General features: G+C 39.7%; 1 pseudogene; it reads right to left on the bottom strand.

Moving 5' to 3' along the window:
- Nucleotides 1-8,849: 8,849 nt before the first annotated feature.
- Nucleotides 8,850-9,491, bottom strand: LOC130679643 (olfactory receptor 11G2-like; annotated as a pseudogene).
- Between the last annotated feature and the right edge of the window lie 10,389 nt (nucleotides 9,492-19,880).

The following is a 19,880-nucleotide window of genomic DNA, read 5'->3' as shown; positions in this document are numbered from 1 at the left end:
AGAGTGATGGGGGCTGGCCTCATACAATGATTTTGGAAGTATTCCCACCTCTTCTGTTCTGTGGGAAACTTTAAGGGGGATGAGTATTAGGTCTTCCCTAAATGTTTGATTAAATTCAATGGTGAAGCCATCTGGTCCAGGAGTTTTGTTCTTGGGTAGTTTTTCTGATTACCAGTTCAATTTCGTTGCTGGCAATTGGTCTGTTCAGATTTTCTGTTTCCTCTTTGGTCAGCGTTGGAAGGTTGTGTTTTTCTAGAAAGTTGTCCATTTCTTCTAGGTTATCCAGTTTGTTACCACATAATTTTTCATGGTATTCTCTAATAATTCTCTGCATTTCTCTGGTGTCCATAGGGATTCTTTTCCTTTCTCATTTCTGATTCTGTTTATGTGGGCAGACTCTCTTTCCTTCCTTGTTAAGTTTGGCTAGGGGTTTATCTATTTTGTTTATCTTCTCGAAGAACTAGCTCTTGCTTTCATTGATTCTTTCTATTGTTTTAGTCTTCTCAATTTTATTTATTTCTGCTCCAATCTTTATTGTGTCACTCCTTGTACTGACTTTGGGCCTCATTTGTTCTTCTTTTTCTGGTTTCATTAATTGTGAGTTTAGACTGCTCATATGGGATTGTCCTTCTTTCCTGAGGTGGGCCTGTGTTGCAATATACTTTCCTCTCAGCATGCCCTTGGCCGCATCCCACAGAGTTTGTGCTCTTGAATTATTGTCATTTGTCTCCATATATTGCAGGATCTATGTTTTTATTTGGTCATTGATCCATTGGTTATTTAGGAGCATACTGTGAAACCTCCATGTATTTGTGGGATATTTCATTTTCTTTGCAGCATTTATTTCTAGTTTCATACCTTTCTGGTCTGAGAAACTGGTTGGTACAATTTCAATCTTTTTGAATTTGCCAAGGCTGTTGCTGTGGTCTAGTCTATGATCTATTCTTGAAAACGTTCCAGGTGCACTTGAGAAGAATGTGTATTCTGCTGCTTTTGGGTGTTGAGTTCTGTAGATGTATGTTAGGTCCATCTGTTCTAATGTGTTGTTCAACGCCTGTATGTCCTTACTTATTTTCTGTCTTGTTGATCTGTCCCTCAGAGTTACTGGAGTGTTGAAGTCTCCTAGAATGAATGCATTGTATTCTATTTCCCCTTTTAATTCTGTTTGTAATGGGTTCACATTTGTAGGTGCTCCTGTGTTGGGAGCATAGGTATTTATAATGTTTATTTCCTCTTATTGGATTGACCCCTTTATCATTATGTAATGTCCTTCTTTATCGGTTGTGACTTTCTTTGTTTTGAAGTCTATTTTGCCTGATACAAGTACCGCAACTCCTGATTTTTTTTCTCCTTGTTAGTTGCATGAAATATATTTTTCCATCCCTTCACTTTTAGTCTGTGTATGTCTTTGGGTTTCAAGTGAGTCTCTCGCAGGTAGCATATAGATGGGTCTTGTTTTTTTATCCATTCAATGACTCTATGTCTTCCGGTTGGTACATTCAGTCCATTTACATTTAGGGTGATTATCGATAGTTATGCACTTATTGCCATTGCGGACTTTAGATTCTTGGTTACCAAAGGTTCAAGGTTAACTTCCTTACTATCTAAGAGTCTAACGTAACTTAAACTTAATATGCTATCGTAAACACAATCCAAAGGTTCTTTTCTTTTTCTCCTTTTTCTTCTTCCTCCATTCCTCATGTATTAGGTGTTATATTCTGTACTCTTTGTCTATTCTTCGGTTGGCTTTGGGGACAGTAAATTTAATTTTGCATTTTCTTAGTAATTAGCTGTTCTACTTTCTTTACTGTGCTTTTCTTACCTCTAGTGACAGCTATTAGACCTTAGGAACACTTCCATCTACAGCAGTCCCTCCAAAATACAATGTAGAGATGGTTTGTGGAAGGTAAATTCTCTCAGCTTTTGCTTATCTGGAAGTTGTTTAATCCCTCCTTCAAATTTAAATGGTAATCTTGCTGGATAAGGTATTCTTGGTTTTAGGCCATTGTGCTTTATTGCATTAAATACATCATGCCACTCCCTTCTGGCCTGTAATGTTTCTGCTGAGAAGAAGTTAGCCTGATGGCATGTCTTTTGTATGTGATCTTATTTCTCTCTGTGGCTGTTTTCAATAGTCTGTCCTTATCCTTGATCTTTGCCATTTTAATTACTCAGGGATGAATTTAGGATGGAGGTTCAATCATTAAGAAATTCCATGTCTGAAACGAAACATACAAAGGAGGGATTTAAAGGCAGATTAGATGTAGTAGAAGAGTTGGTGAAGAGAATAGAAACTAGAGACGAGGAATACAAAGAAACAGGCACAGAGAGAAAAAAGGATCTCTAGGAATGAAAGAATAGTGAGTGAACTGTGTGATGAATCCAAACGGAACCGTATTCATATTTGAAGACTACCAGAAGAAGAAGACAGAGAAAAAGGGATAGAAAGTGTCATGAGGAGGTAATTGCTGAAAACTTCCCCAGTCTGGGGAAGGAGATAATAGTCTCTCAGGCCATGGAGATTCACAGATCTCCCAACACAAGGGACCGAAGGAAGACAACACCAAGACATATAGTACTTAAAATGGCAAAGATCGAGGGCGAGGATAGAGTTTTGAAAGCAGCTAGAGAGGAAAAAGATCACATACAAAGGAAAACCCATCAGGCTATCATCAGACTTCTCAATAGAAACCTTACAGGCCAGCAGGGAGTGACTTGATGTATGTAACGCAATGAAGCAGAAGGGCCTTGAACCAAGAATAGCCTACCCGGAAAGGTTATCATTTAAATTTGAAGGTGGGATTAAAACAATTTTCAGAGAAGCAGAAACTGAGAGAATTTATGTCCCGAAAACCACCTTTACAGTTCATTTTGGATGGCCTGCCGTAGATAGAAGTATTCCTAGGGCTAAATAGCTGTCACCAGTGGAAATAAAAGCACAGCAAAGTAGAACAACAACTAAGCAGATGGGAAATGAAATCAGCTACCCCCAAATTGAATCAAGGGGTAGGGAATGAGTACAGAATATGCTAGCTAATATTTGAAGAATGGAGGAGGAAGAAAAACGAGGAAAAAGAAAAGAACCTTTAGTTTCTGTTTGTAATAGAGCACTAAGCAAGTTAAATTAGACTGTTAGATAGTAAAGAAATAACCCTTGAACCTTTGGTAGCTACAAACCTAAAGCCTGCAATGGCAATAAATACATTCCTATCGATAATCACCCTAAATGTAAATGCACTGAATGCACTATCAAAAGACATAGAGTCACTGAATGGATCAAATAACAAGGCCCATCTATATGCTGCGTACAAGAGACTCACTTCACACCCAAAGACATACACAGACTGATACTGAAGGGATGGAAAAAAGAGATTTCATGCAATTCGTGGGGAGAGAAAAGCAGGAGTTGCAGAACTTGTATCAGACAAAATAGACTTCAAAACAAGGAAAATAACCGGAGATGAAGAAGGACATTATATAACGATAAAGCAGTCAGTCCAACAAGAGGATATAACCGTTATAAATATCTATGCACCCAACACAGGATCACCAACGTATGTGTAACAAATACTTAACAGAATCAAAGGGGGAAATACAATGCAATGCATTCATTTTAGGAGACGTCAACACACCACTCACTCCAAAGGACAGGTCAGCCAGACAGAAAATAAGTAAGGAGACAGAGGCACTGAATAACACATTCGAACAGATGGATCTAGCAGTCATCTACAGGACTCCACACCCAAAAGCAGCAGAATACACATTCTTCTCAAGTTCACATGGAACATTTTCATGTATAGATCATACACTAGGCCATAAAAAGAGACTCAGTAAATTCAAAAAGATTGAAATTGTACCAACCACCTTCTCAGAAGACGAGAGTATGAACCTAGAAATAAATTATGCAAAGAACATGAAAAGAGCCTTAGAAACACATGGAGGCTTAACAGCACGCACCTTAATAACCAATGGATCGATGACCAAATAAAAACAGAGGTCAAGCAATGTATGGAGACAAGTGACAACGATAATTCAACCCTGCAAAATCTGTGGGACGCAGCGAAGAGAGTGCTAAGAGGGAAGCATATTGCAATACAGGCCTATCTCAGAAAAGAAGAACAAGCCCAAATGAACAATCTAAACTCACAATTAATGAAACTAGGAAAAGAGGAACAAATGAGGCCCAAAGTCAGTAGAAGGATGGGCATGATAAGGGTTAGAGCGGAAATAAATAAAATCGAGAAGAATCAAACAATAGGAAGAATGAATGAAAGCAGGAGCTGGTTCTATGAGAAAATAAGCAAAATAGATAAACCCCAAGCCAGACTTATCAAGAGAAAAAGAGAGTCGACACACATACACAGAATCAGAAATGAGAGAAGGAAAGTCACTACGGACACCACAGAAATACAAGTATTATGAGAGAATACTATGAAAAATTAATTATATTCTAGCAAACTGGAAAACCTAGAGGAAATGGGCAACTTTCTAGAAAAATACGACTTCCTAGACTGACCTAGTAAGAAACAGAAAATCTAAACAGACCAATTACCAGTAATGAAGTTGAGTCGGTAATCAGAAAACTACCCAAGAACCAAATCCCTGGACCAGAAGGTTTCACTGCTGAATTTTATCAAACATTTAGTGAAGACCTAATACCCATCCTCCTTAAAGTCTTTCTAAAAGTAGAAGAGGTGGAAATACTCCCAAACTCATTCTATGTGGCCAACATCACTCTAATATCCAAACCATGCAAACACACGGAAAAAATAAATAAAAGAAAATTATCGACCAATATTCATGATGAACATAGATGCAAAAATATTCAAGAAAATATTAGCAAACCGAATTCAAAGATCGATCAGAAGTATCATCCACCACGATCAAGTGGGATTCCTCCCAGGCATGCAAGGATGGTGCTACATTTGAAAATTCATCAACATCGACTACCACATCAATGAAAAGAAGGGCAAAAACCACACGGTCATCTCCATAGATGCTGAAAGAGCATTCGACAAAATTCGACATCCGTTCATGAGGAAAACTCTCAGCAAAATGGGTATAGAGGGCAAGTCCCTCAACATAATAAAGGCCATATATGACAAACCCACAGCCAACATTATGCATAAAAGCGAGAAGCTGAAAGCTTTCCCCTTAAGACCAGGAACAAGAAAAGGATGCCCACTCTCCCCACTTTTATACGACCTAGTTCTTGAGGTCCTAGCCACGGCAATCAGACGACACAAAGGAACAAAAGGCATTCATATTGGTAAGGAAGAAGTTAAACTGTCCCTGTTTGCAGATGACATGATACTGTATATAAAAAAACCCTAAAGAATCCACTCCAAAACTACTAGATCTAGTATGTGAACTCAGCAAAGCTGTGGGATACAACATTAATACACAGAAATCTGTTGCATTCGTGTACACTAATGATGAATGAGCAGAAAGAGAAATCAGGAAAACAAATCCATTTACAATTGCATCAAAAAGAATAAAATACCTAGGAGTAAACCTAACGAAGGAAGTGAAAGACCTATACCTGGAAACCTAACGAAGGAAGTGAAAGACCTATACCTGGAAACCTAACGAAGGAAGTGAAAGACCTATACCTGGAAACCTAACGAAGGAAGTGAAAGACCTATACCTGGAAATCTACAAGACACTCTTAAGGGAAATTAAAGAGGACACAAATGGAAATTCATTCCATGCTCTTGGCTAGGAAGAATTAATATTGTCAAAATGGCCATCCTGCCTAAAGAAATCTACAGATTCAATGCAGTATCCCTACCAAAGTACCAACAGCATTCTTCAACAAACTGGAACAAATATGTCTAAAATTCACGTGGAACCACCAAAGACCCCCGAATAGCCAAAGCAATCCTGAGAAGGAAGAATAAAGCAGGGGGATCTCACTTCCCAACTTCAAGCTCTACTACAAAGCCACCGTAATCAAGACACTTTGGTACTGGCACAGACCAGTGGAACACAATAGAGAGTCCAGATGTTCACCCAAACATATATGGTTAATTATTATATGATAAAGGAGCCATGCATATACAATGGGGAATTGACAGCCTCTCCAACAGCTGGTGTGGGGCAAAACTGTACAGCTACATGTAAGAGAATGAAACTGGATTACTGTCTAACCTCATACAGGAAAGTAAACTCAAAATGGATCAAGGACCTGAATGTAAGTCATGAAACCATAAAGCTCTTAGAAGAAAACATAGGCAAAAATCTCTTGAATATAAACATGAGCAACTTTTTCCTGGACGCGTGTCCTCGGGCAAGGGAAGCAAACTAAAAAAGGAACAAAGGCGACTACATCATGCTAAAATCTCCTTTACAGCAGGGGACGCCATCAGCGGAACAAAAAGGTGTCCATCAGCATGGGAGAATATATTTGTAAATGACATATCCAACAAGGGGTTAACATCCAAAATACATCAACAACTCACATGCCTCAACACCCGAAAAGCAAATAACCCTATTAAAAAATGGGTGGAGGATCCGAACAGGCACTTCTCCAAAGAAGGAATTCAGATGGCCAACAGGCACATGAAAAGATGCTCCACATCACTGATCATCAGGGAATGCAAATTAAAACCACAGTGAGATACCACCTCACACCAGTTAGTACGGCCAACATGGAAAAGAATGGGAACAACAAGTGTTGGTTAGGATGCAGAGAAAGGGGAACCCTCCTACACTGCTGGTGGGAATGTAAAGTAGTTCAACCATTGCGGAAAGCGGTGTGGAGATTCCTCAAAAGACCAGAAATAAAAAAAAAAAAAATACCATTTGACCCAGGAATTCCACTCCTAGGAATTTACCCTAAGAACGCAGGAGCCCAGTTTCAAAAAGACATATGCACCCCTATGTTTATCGCAGCACTATTTACAGTAGCCAAGAAATGGAAGCCACCTAAGTGTCCATCAGTAGGTGTATGGATAAAGAAGAAGTGGTCTATATACACAATGGAATATTCTTCAGCCGTAAGAAGAGAACGAATCCTACACATTTGCAACAACATGAATGGAGCGGGAGGCTATTATTTATGCTCAGTGAAATAAAATAAGCCAAGCAGAGAAAGAGAAGTGCCAAATGATTTTTCACTCATCTGTGGAGCATAAGAACAAAGGGAAAACTGAAAGAACAAAATAGCAAACTCACAGAACCCAAGAATGGACTAACAGTTGTCAAAGAGAAAAGGACTGGGTGTGGTGGTGGGTGGGAAGTATGGGAGAAGGGAATAAAGGGCGTTGTGATTAGCACAGGTAATGTGGGGGTGGGGAGGGGAAGACCGCATGGCACAGAGAATACAAGTAGTGACTCTGCTCTGTAGCATCTTACTATGCTGATGGAGAGTGACTGTAATGGCGTATGTGGTGGGGACTTGATAATGGGAGGAATCTAGTAACCACAATGCTGCTCATGTAATCGTATATTGATGATACAAAAAAGAAACAATATGAGGTGGAATTTAAGATCGGTGAGAAAACGTTGGTCAAGAATAAAGGCAATAACAAATAACGGGCACTTCCACCTTTATCACAATCAACACACTGTTTTATTAAGAATCTCTTCTTTTTCCTTTTTCTTCTGTGATTATGAAAGACGAATGGAATTGTCACAAACATTCCTTAACCTTCGTGAATGAAAATCGGTGTTAAAGCCATCGGCACTGTAAATCTACTGTTGTAGTTCATGTGCACGAAGTCCTAAATTGTTCATATTTTCTTCCAATATGACGTACCTTTCAGGCAATTGTCCAGCTCTTTGTTTCTTTTGTGAAGTAGAAGAAAGATAACCACTTCTTTCCCCGAACTCAAAAATCCTGCCTTTTAATCTTCAGAAAGTATTCTCAACCCAGATTGTTCATGAAACAAAACCCAATTGATGCGGCACCTCACTTTGTAGAGGAATTGACTTCTTGAAGACTACAAATTACAATTTGGTAAAAATTGCATTTCATACTATGATTCTTTTAAAGTATGTGTTGAAGAGCCATGTTTGAAAAAAAAAAATGGCAACAGAAACGCAGTAGAAGTCGTATTAGTATTAAGGATGCTTATGGCAGTTTAAAAACAGTCACACAGTACTAACACTAAACTACAAGTAGTACCGGAAGCTGTTACTCAAATGGGATTTACCCGAAAGTGGGTTATGCCCTGAGTAGTGCCCCGGTTCTTATGTTTAGCTCTTTTATTTGCTATATTCTAAGTTAGTAATACCTTTAAATTCCTAATTCTTGTCTTGTACACCCTAAACAATCACTACCGTCCAGCCACGGCTATTATTCTGTTTCCTTAAAGTCAAGTCACATGCTACACTCTGGCACGGCGACTTCCTTCAAATTCGAGACTTCTTTATCAATCAGTGCGTGTTAGTGGAGAACTACTGGTTTGGAGTGTTAATCCCCAAAGCAATCTATGATCTCTACTACATGTATATTAGTTAATTCAACTCAGCAATGCACAGCATGCTTCTACCTTCTCTTTAGAAATTGAATTACATATAGAGACTGATTGACTTACATACATATCATTTCATTTACTTGATACTAACTTCAACACAGTTGCATTCACTTGTTAGTTAAAACATTCTTAAATAACATTACTGCATCTTGCTTAGGATGATAATGGGCCCTCATTATAGTAGTTTCTTAATAAAAGTTAATGAATTTGTCGACAAATATATCACTCATGTCTTGAGATCAGTTGCGTTTGAGAGAAGAATTTGGCTCTTTGTATTTTATGAATACCTTGGGCAGTCCTCAGGATCTTCCTCAGAGCAGCCTTCATCTCCTTGTTCCTGAGCCTATATATTAGCGGAATGCACAGAGGTGTTTTCACAGAATAAAACAAAGTAACGATTTTTTCCATGTCCACTGGGTGTCCCGATCCGGGACTAACGCACATCACCGTAACAGAGCCAAAGAAACAGGATCACCACAGCCAGATGAGAAGCACAAGTGGAGAAAGCCTTGCGTTTGCCCGCTGCTGAGGGCATCCGTAGCACAGCCAGAGTCACCAGAGCGTAGGAGCAAAGGATAAAGAGAAGGGGGCCGATCATGAAAACAGAATTGAAGGTCGAGTAAATGAACTGTGTGGTGGTGTCATCAGAACACGACAGCACCATCAGTGGGACAGGATCACACACGAAATGGCTGATGGTGTTTGGGCCACGGTAGGGCAGCTGAGAAATGAGGACAACTGGCGGTAGGTAGGAGGGTGAACCCACACGACCATCCAAGGACGACGAGGCCCGTGCACAGCTGTCTGGTCATGATGCGCGGGTAACGCGGAGGGCGGCACACGGCAAGGTGCCTGTCAAAGGCCATGATGCAAAGGAAGAAGCCCTCTTCGCACCCGGAAGAGAAGAAGGAGAACTGCACAAGACAGCTCACAAAGGAGATGGATGGACTTGCTTGTGGACGGGTAGCTGGCCAACATGTTGGGGACGGTGGTGGTGGTGACATAACATAGTTCCAGGAGAGAGAAATTCCCCAAGAGGATGTACATCGATCGGGCTGTGAAGGCGTCGGTCCCACCGCACAGCGCAGGCAACGGCCGCGTTCCCCCATCAGGGTCAGGGTGTAGGCCGCAGAGAAGTGCCCGAAGTAGAGGAGCTGCGCTTCGGGCCTGGAGGGAAAGCCCATGAGGATAAAGTGGCTGACGGCGTGGGTGGTTTCTCTGCCGGACACGTTCATGAGTTCGGAGGGCGCGGCGATGACATCGGCTATTGCACTCTAGTGGGGTTTGCTGGCTCTTCCACCAAATGTCCTTACCTTGTTTTTGCATAAAGAAATACAGAATGAGGTTTCTGTTAAAACAACAAAGCTGATCCTCACAACCTATACCCCAAGAGTATGATTTCATTCTAATTAGATGCAAAAAATAAAATAAAAAACAGGGTTTGTTGTAATCTCTCAATTATAATCTCTCAGTTACGTCAGGAACAGGATTTACACATAAGGAGTGCAGAAGTTGTAACTTTGAATATGTCACTTAACCTCTATTTGTTAACCTCATCTACGTACCATGTACAGAGTATTGTACAAGCAAATCAGTGTATATGAAATCTCTTCTAAAGCATTCTGTAAAACTAATTTATCATAATCAGTAATAGTGATAGTAACGCCAAATGAAGCACTACTCAAGTCTCACATTGGAAAAGGTGGTGTCTCACTGAGGAACAGTGACGGGGCAGGGCAAATATTCCTCTCTCTGTGCTTGTTTATGGTATTGCAAAGCGATGGCTCGAAGGGCCTCTCTCGTTCCGGCACAGATGTGTATGACATGACCACACAAGTTTGGTGTGTAGGAAATGCTTTCTCTCTCTCTCCAGCTGGTGGCTTCAGCTCCAGAGCATGGGGAAGAGCCCTGCACTTTGGCATTCAAATTTCCCTGGTTGAAAATTTTAATGCCCTCTCTTGTGAATGTGAGAACTAGATATGCCATTTGGGGCACCTGACCTTAGGGAGAGCCACTGCTCTGAGTGGCTGGACTGTTGATGGGATGAGACTTGGCCAATTTTTCCAAAAGTGTGGTGGTAAAGTTCACTTGCATGTTCAGATTTGTGTGTGTGGTGTTCTAAATCGCTTCGATTGCTCCTTTCTGTGTTTGAAGTGTTTTTGTTTTTATACTTGCCTCTGGTACATTTGTGGCCATTCAAGGCATTTTCTGTTGACATGGAATGTCTTGCTTCCCTCCCTCCTGCTCCTGAACTTTCTCCAGTTTGTTGTTACTGAATCAAAGCTTAACTTTTTCTATGTCTTGTCTCCTTAGAAACCTACTCATGGCCGTCACCACATTTGGCATTAAGTGGAAAGACTGCTGTTTATAATCTCATTGCCCATGAGGCTATGTGGACTGCACCTTTTCTGAATGGAGTCTGGTAGTTCAGTCTGTTTCCCATAACAATCACATCATCTCAGGTGGCAATTAGGGCAGGTCCCAGATTTCTCAAATTATATGAGGGGACTTTTTTTGGTTCGTGTTTGCGTTTGCGTGTGTGTGTGTGTGTGTGTGTGTGTGTTTTGTTCGGCCTGTAAGACAAAAAATTCCTCTCTTGATTTGTTATGATTGTATAGTGAATACTTTTCAAAAAAGGATTACTTAGTATTTTTATTCTGAATAGTTGTGTAACTTTCTCAGCTGAGATTGTTGTACAGTATGTGGGCAATAATAAATGTCATCTTTTCTGGAGACAGCAAATTGTAGAGTTAGTGAATCTTGGAAATTCATTAGGAATGAAAAACAGAGTGCGTTTCACTTACGAGCATTTAAATTGTACTTCAGCACAAGTAGCACACAGAATACACAGAGGCAAAGAGAAAAAAAAAAAAGCATGATATTACTATTAATGTGAGAGGCTGCTGATATGAGTACATTTCAAAAATAACATACTTATAGGATGCCCACAAACTATTCTGCTGTTTCTTTTGTTGATGAAAAAGCTCGTTTAGTTGCCACACAGGTCTTAGTGGTTATCTTCATAACTGAATTTGACTGAGTTTTTAAAACTCACTTCATTTTTGTCTGTCATGCTCTGGCCTGTGTCCTGATATGTTGGTGCCCTACTCCAAGCTATCTTAGTCATTTTCACTGACCTTGGGACCCCATGGTAAATCAGATCAGTATTAATACCCACACATCTGGGTTTTCCGAACAGTATCGCTTGGGTCCACACACTTTAAAAGTCACAATGCAAAGATCCCGCAAATGCAAGAAACAGGAAGCACACAGACGCTGAACGGTTTGTCCTTTAAGGACAGGTCATTTGCCATGAAACCAAGTCATATTAAATTAGTGAAACAGATTGCACTATGTGGGTGGGAGAGATATGATATTAGAGTGGAATCAGAAATTTTGTCATTTTTTTGGTCTATTGAACAAGCAACAAAATTCACCAGGATACTGATAATAAATCTGTCCCCCGTAATTTATCAGTTAAACATTTTCATACACTCTCTCCAGGCCTCTTGTGCATAATACTCATTAATATTTCCAAGATTTGAGGATATAAGAGAAAGACTAATATTTTGAAACCTTGTCTCTGAATTTTATTCTGATACTTACATTTTCAGAACAAGAAGAAAGCATTTGCCAGTAAATCCACTTATGTGGTAAACTAAGCATTTGCAATAGAGCATGCAGAGTTTCAGTTATGTGGATACATGTGGAGAAGAAAGGTCAGAGGGCGGGTGGGGGGTGGGGGTGGGGAGAAAATATTACCCCGGAGAAAAAAGCATGCGAGGGACTTGTGAAAAATTGGGTGATCCGGTAATGCCACCTGCCGTGAGTTGCAAAGAGTGAATTTTGAGAGATGTTTCTTGCTGCCTTCAAAGCTCATATTTGTAGTCAAAATAAAAATCCTAGATGCACATAACTGTTTATATTATTTCCTTGCATCATGGCCTTTTGACATTTGGGACCCTCTCCCCTGATATAACTATTTCTTCAGCAGATGAGATTGTTTTTGAATTTCATTCCTTTGTACTCAAATCCCAATGTCTGCTATTCCCTGAGGAATGGTGCATGCACAGAACTAGGTCCTTATCTTTTCTCATGCCTCCACTAACCAGTCATTGCCGAAGGTTCCTGGGCATTAAAGTAAATGGTAAGAAGCTTGTCGTCATAGCTGCACTAGCAAGACGTATCATTAAAACTCCCTGTCTCTATTTTTGAAGAAAGAGAAAGAGTTCTTTCCTCACCCATATTTTCAGATTTGTCATTTTAGAGACATTTCAGTTGTAATTTTATGATAGCTCTTTAAACATGACATTTAAGTGTTAAGACTGGTACAGGGTTACTCAACAAATGTTTATTGAGGGCTTCACCCGCACTGGGGGTATAGCAGGGTAAACGAAATAGAAACAAATTCCTGCTTGCATAGCACATTTCAACTGAAGACTGTGTGTGGGCAGCAACAGAAAAAAAAGTCAATCAGTGAATAAGTCATTTTAATATTTTTCATTTGAGGAAAACGAAGTGTTGTGAGAGGGGTAGATTGGAAATGAAGAGGAGTTACCATTTTAAATAGGGTTTTAAAGAGAGCCTAACAGGCAGCTTTTTAAAAACATTTTTTTATTAAGGTATGATTGATATACACTCTTATGATGGTTTCACGTGAAAAAACAATGTGGGTACTACATTTTCCCCTATTATCAAGTCCCCACCCATGCCCCAGTGCAGTCACTGTCCATCAGTGCAGCAAGATGCCAAGGATACACTATGTCCTTCTCTGTGCTACACTGTTCTCCCCGTGATCCCTCACACCATGTGTACTAAACGTAATACACTTCCATCCCCTTCTCCCTCCCTCCCCACCTGCCCTCCCACACCCCTCCCCTTTGGTAACCTCTAGTTCATTCTTGGAGTCTCTGAGTCTGCTGCCATTTTGTTCCTTCAGTTTTGCTTCATTGTTATACTCCACAAAAGAGGGAAATCATTTGGCACTTGTCTTTCTCTGCCTGGCTTATTTCACTGAGCATAATGTCCTCCAGCCCCATCCATGTTGTTGCAAATGATAGGATTTGTTTCTTTCTTATGGCTGGATAGTATTGCATTGTGTATGTGTACCACATCTTCCTTATCCGTTCATCTACAGATGGACACTTAGGTTGCTTCCGTATCTTGGCCATTGTAAAAAGTGATGTAATAAACAAAAGGGTGCATATGTCTTTCTGAATCTGAGAAGTTGTATTCTTTGGGTAAATTACAAGGAGTGGGATTCCAGAGTCAAATGGTATTTCTATTTTTAGTGTTTTGAGGAACCTCCGTATTGCTTGCCACAACGTCTTGAACTACGTTACATTCCCACCAGCAGTGTAGGGGGGGAGGGGTTCCCCTTTCTCTGCATCCTCGCCAGCATTTGTTGTTCTCAGTCTTTTCGATGCTGGCCATCCTTACTGGTGTGAGGTGATATCTCATTGTGGTTTTAATTTGCATTTCCCTGATGATTAGTGATGTGGAGCATCTTTTCATGTGCTTGTTGGCCATCGGAATTTCTCTTTGGAGAACTGTCTCTTCATAGCCTCTGCCATTTGTTCTCTGGGTTATTTGCCTTTTTGGGTGTTGAGGCATGTAAGTTCTTTATATGTTTTGGATGTTAACCCCTTGTCAGATATGTCACTTACAAATATATTCTCCCATACTGGTCTATGGGACTGTTCTTGTGCCAGTACCGAATTGTCTTGATTACTGTGGCTTTGTACTAGAGCTTGAAGTGGGGGAGCGTAATCCCCCCTGCTTTATTCTTCCTTCTCACGATTGCTTTGGCTAGTCGGGGTCTTTTGTGGTTCCATATGAATTTTAGGCCTATTTTCTCTAGTTGGTTGAAGGATGCTGTTGGGATTTTGATAGGAATTGCATTGAATCTATAGACTGCTTTAGGCAGGATGGCCATTTTGGCAATATTAATTCTTCCTATCCATGAGCATGGATGTGTCTCCATTTATTGATATCTTCTTTAATTTCTCTCATGAGCGTCTTGTAGTTTTCAGAGGATAGGTCTTTCGGTTCCTTGGTTAGGTTTATTCCTAGGTGTTTTATTCTTTTTGATGCAATTGTGAATGGAATTGGTTTTCCTGATTTCTCTCTCTGCTAGTTCATTGTTAGCGTATAGGAATGCCACAGAAATCTGCGTATTACTTTTGCGTCCTGCAACTTTGCTGAATTCAGATATTAGATCTAGTAGTTTTGGAGTGGATTCCTGAGGGTTTTTTTATTTACAATGTCGTGGCATTTGCAAACAGGGACAGTTAAACTACTTCCTTGCCGATCTGGATGCCTTTTATTTCTTTGTGTTGCCTGATGGCCGTGGCTACGACCTCCAGTACTATGTTAAATAGAAGTGGGGACACTGGGCATCCTTGTCTTGTTCCTGGTCTTAAGGGGAAAGCTTTCAGCTTCTCGCTGTTATGTATAATGTTGGCTGTGGGTTTGTCATATATGGCCTTTATTATGTCGAGGTACTTGCCTTCCATACCCATTTTGTTGAGAGTTTTTTATCGTGAATGGTGTTGGTTTTTGTCCTACTTTTTGTTGATGTGGTTGAGGATGTTGATGGATTTTCCAATGTACCATCCTAGCCTCCCCGGAAGAAATCCTACTTGATCATGATGGATGATCTTTTTGATGTATTTTTGAATTTGGTTTGCTAATATTTTGTTGAGTGATTTTGCGTCTATGTCCATCAGGGATATTGGTCTGTAATTTTCCTTTTTTTGTGGTGTCTTTGCCTGGTTTTGGTATTAGAGTGATGGGGGCTGGCCTCATACAATGATTTTGGAAGTATTCCCACCTCTTCTGTTCTGTGGGAAACTTTAAGGGGGATGAGTATTAGGTCTTCCCTAAATGTTTGATTAAATTCAATGGTGAAGCCATCTGGTCCAGGAGTTTTGTTCTTGGGTAGTTTTTCTGATTACCAGTTCAATTTCGTTGCTGGCAATTGGTCTGTTCAGATTTTCTGTTTCCTCTTTGGTCAGCGTTGGAAGGTTGTGTTTTTCTAGAAAGTTGTCCATTTCTTCTAGGTTATCCAGTTTGTTACCACATAATTTTTCATGGTATTCTCTAATAATTCTCTGCATTTCTCTGGTGTCCATAGGGATTCTTTTCCTTTCTCATTTCTGATTCTGTTTATGTGGGCAGACTCTCTTTCCTTCCTTGTTAAGTTTGGCTAGGGGTTTATCTATTTTGTTTATCTTCTCGAAGAACTAGCTCTTGCTTTCATTGATTCTTTCTATTGTTTTAGTCTTCTCAATTTTATTTATTTCTGCTCCAATCTTTATTGTGTCACTCCTTGTACTGACTTTGGGCCTCATTTGTTCTTCTTTTTCTGGTTTCATTAATTGTGAGTTTAGACTGCTCATATGGGATTGTCCTTCTTTCCTGAGGTGGGCCTGTATTGCAATATACTTTCCTCTCAGCATGCCCTTGGCCGCATCCCACAGAGTTTGTGCTCTTGAATTATTGTCATTTGTCTCCATATATTGCAGGATCTATGTTTTTATTTGGTCATTGATCCATTGGTTATTTAGGAGCATACTGTGAAACCTCCATGTATTTGTGGGATATTTCTGGTCTGAGAAACTGGTTGGTACAATTTCAATCTTTTTGAATTTGCCAAGGCTGTTGCTGTGGTCTAGTCTATGATCTATTCTTGAAAACGTTCCAGGTGCACTTGAGAAGAATGTGTATTCTGCTGCTTTTGGGTGTTGAGTTCTGTAGATGTATGTTAGGTCCATCTGTTCTAATGTGTTGTTCAATGCCTGTATGTCCTTACTTATTTTCTGTCTTGTTGATCTGTCCCTCAGAGTTACTGGAGTGTTGAAGTCTCCTAGAATGAATGCATTGTATTCTATTTCCCCTTTTAATTCTGTTTGTAATGGGTTCACATTTGTAGGTGCTCCTGTGTTGGGAGCATAGGTATTTATAATGTTTATTTCCTCTTATTGGATTGACCCCTTTATCATTATGTAATGTCCTTCTTTATCGGTTGTGACTTTCTTTGTTTTGAAGTCTATTTTGCCTGATACAAGTACCGCAACTCCTGATTTTTTTTCTCCTTGTTAGTTGCATGAAATATATTTTTCCATCCCTTCACTTTTAGTCTGTGTATGTCTTTGGGTTTCAAGTGAGTCTCTCGCAGGTAGCATATAGATGGGTCTTGTTTTTTTATCCATTCAATGACTCTATGTCTTCCGGTTGGTACATTCAGTCCATTTACATTTAGGGTGATTATCGATAGTTATGCACTTATTGCCATTGCGGACTTTAGATTCTTGGTTACCAAAGGTTCAAGGTTAACTTCCTTACTATCTAAGAGTCTAACGTAACTTAAACTTAATATGCTATCGTAAACACAATCCAAAGGTTCTTTTCTTTTTCTCCTTTTTCTTCTTCCTCCATTCCTCATGTATTAGGTGTTATATTCTGTACTCTTTGTCTATTCTTCGGTTGGCTTTGGGGACAGTAAATTTAATTTTGCATTTTCTTAGTAATTAGCTGTTCTACTTTCTTTACTGTGCTTTTCTTACCTCTAGTGACAGCTATTAGACCTTAGGAACACTTCCATCTACAGCAGTCCCTCCAAAATACAATGTAGAGATGGTTTGTGGAAGGTAAATTCTCTCAGCTTTTGCTTATCTGGAAGTTGTTTAATCCCTCCTTCAAATTTAAATGGTAATCTTGCTGGATAAGGTATTCTTGGTTTTAGGCCATTGTGCTTTATTGCATTAAATACATCATGCCACTCCCTTCTGGCCTGTAATGTTTCTGCTGAGAAGAAGTTAGCCTGATGGCATGTCTTTTGTATGTGATCTTATTTCTCTCTGTGGCTGTTTTCAATAGTCTGTCCTTATCCTTGATCTTTGCCATTTTAATTACTCAGGGATGAATTTAGGATGGAGGTTCAATCATTAAGAAATTCCATGTCTGAAACGAAACATACAAAGGAGGGATTTAAAGGCAGATTAGATGTAGTAGAAGAGTTGGTGAAGAGAATAGAAACTAGAGACGAGGAATACAAAGAAACAGGCACAGAGAGAAAAAAGGATCTCTAGGAATGAAAGAATAGTGAGTGAACTGTGTGATGAATCCAAACGGAACCGTATTCATATTTGAAGACTACCAGAAGAAGAAGACAGAGAAAAAGGGATAGAAAGTGTCATGAGGAGGTAATTGCTGAAAACTTCCCCAGTCTGGGGAAGGAGATAATAGTCTCTCAGGCCATGGAGATTCACAGATCTCCCAACACAAGGGACCGAAGGAAGACAACACCAAGACATATAGTACTTAAAATGGCAAAGATCGAGGGCGAGGATAGAGTTTTGAAAGCAGCTAGAGAGGAAAAAGATCACATACAAAGGAAAACCCATCAGGCTATCATCAGACTTCTCAATAGAAACCTTACAGGCCAGCAGGGAGTGACTTGATGTATGTAACGCAATGAAGCAGAAGGGCCTTGAACCAAGAATAGCCTACCCGGAAAGGTTATCATTTAAATTTGAAGGTGGGATTAAAACAATTTTCAGAGAAGCAGAAACTGAGAGAATTTATGTCCCGAAAACCACCTTTACAGTTCATTTTGGATGGCCTGCCGTAGATAGAAGTATTCCTAGGGCTAAATAGCTGTCACCAGTGGAAATAAAAGCACAGCAAAGTAGAACAACAACTAAGCAGATGGGAAATGAAATCAGCTACCCCCAAATTGAATCAAGGGGTAGGGAATGAGTACAGAATATGCTAGCTAATATTTGAAGAATGGAGGAGGAAGAAAAACGAGGAAAAAGAAAAGAACCTTTAGTTTCTGTTTGTAATAGAGCACTAAGCAAGTTAAATTAGACTGTTAGATAGTAAAGAAATAACCCTTGAACCTTTGGTAGCTACAAACCTAAAGCCTGCAATGGCAATAAATACATTCCTATCGATAATCACCCTAAATGTAAATGCACTGAATGCACTATCAAAAGACATAGAGTCACTGAATGGATCAAATAACAAGGCCCATCTATATGCTGCGTACAAGAGACTCACTTCACACCCAAAGACATACACAGACTGATACTGAAGGGATGGAAAAAAGAGATTTCATGCAATTCGTGGGGAGAGAAAAGCAGGAGTTGCAGAACTTGTATCAGACAAAATAGACTTCAAAACAAGGAAAATAACCGGAGATGAAGAAGGACATTATATAACGATAAAGCAGTCAGTCCAACAAGAGGATATAACCGTTATAAATATCTATGCACCCAACACAGGATCACCAACGTATGTGTAACAAATACTTAACAGAATCAAAGGGGGAAATACAATGCAATGCATTCATTTTAGGAGACGTCAACACACCACTCACTCCAAAGGACAGGTCAGCCAGACAGAAAATAAGTAAGGAGACAGAGGCACTGAATAACACATTCAAACAGATGGATCTAGCAGTCATCTACAGGACTCCACACCCAAAAGCAGCAGAATACACATTCTTCTCAAGTTCACATGGAACATTTTCATGTATAGATCATACACTAGGCCATAAAAAGAGACTCAGTAAATTCAAAAAGATTGAAATTGTACCAACCACCTTCTCAGAAGACGAGAGTATGAACCTAGAAATAAATTATGCAAAGAACATGAAAAGAGCCTTAGAAACACATGGAGGCTTAACAGCACGCACCTTAATAACCAATGGATCGATGACCAAATAAAAACAGAGGTCAAGCAATGTATGGAGACAAGTGACAACGATAATTCAACCCTGCAAAATCTGTGGGACGCAGCGAAGAGAGTGCTAAGAGGGAAGCATATTGCAATACAGGCCTATCTCAGAAAAGAAGAACAAGCCCAAATGAACAATCTAAACTCACAATTAATGAAACTAGGAAAAGAGGAACAAATGAGGCCCAAAGTCAGTAGAAGGATGGGCATGATAAGGGTTAGAGCGGAAATAAATAAAATCGAGAAGAATCAAACAATAGGAAGAATGAATGAAAGCAGGAGCTGGTTCTATGAGAAAATAAGCAAAATAGATAAACCCCAAGCCAGACTTATCAAGAGAAAAAGAGAGTCGACACACATACACAGAATCAGAAATGAGAGAAGGAAAGTCACTACGGACACCACAGAAATACAAGTATTATGAGAGAATACTATGAAAAATTAATTATATTCTAGCAAACTGGAAAACCTAGAGGAAATGGGCAACTTTCTAGAAAAATACGACTTCCTAGACTGACCTAGTAAGAAACAGAAAATCTAAACAGACCAATTACCAGTAATGAAGTTGAATCGGTAATCAGAAAACTACCCAAGAACCAAATCCCTGGACCAGAAGGTTTCACTGCTGAATTTTATCAAACATTTAGTGAAGACCTA

This window comes from Manis pentadactyla, chromosome 11 (assembly GCF_030020395.1).
Source record: "Manis pentadactyla isolate mManPen7 chromosome 11, mManPen7.hap1, whole genome shotgun sequence".
Lineage (NCBI taxonomy): Eukaryota > Metazoa > Chordata > Mammalia > Pholidota > Manidae > Manis > Manis pentadactyla.
This window is presented reverse-complemented; position numbering and strand designations above follow the sequence as displayed.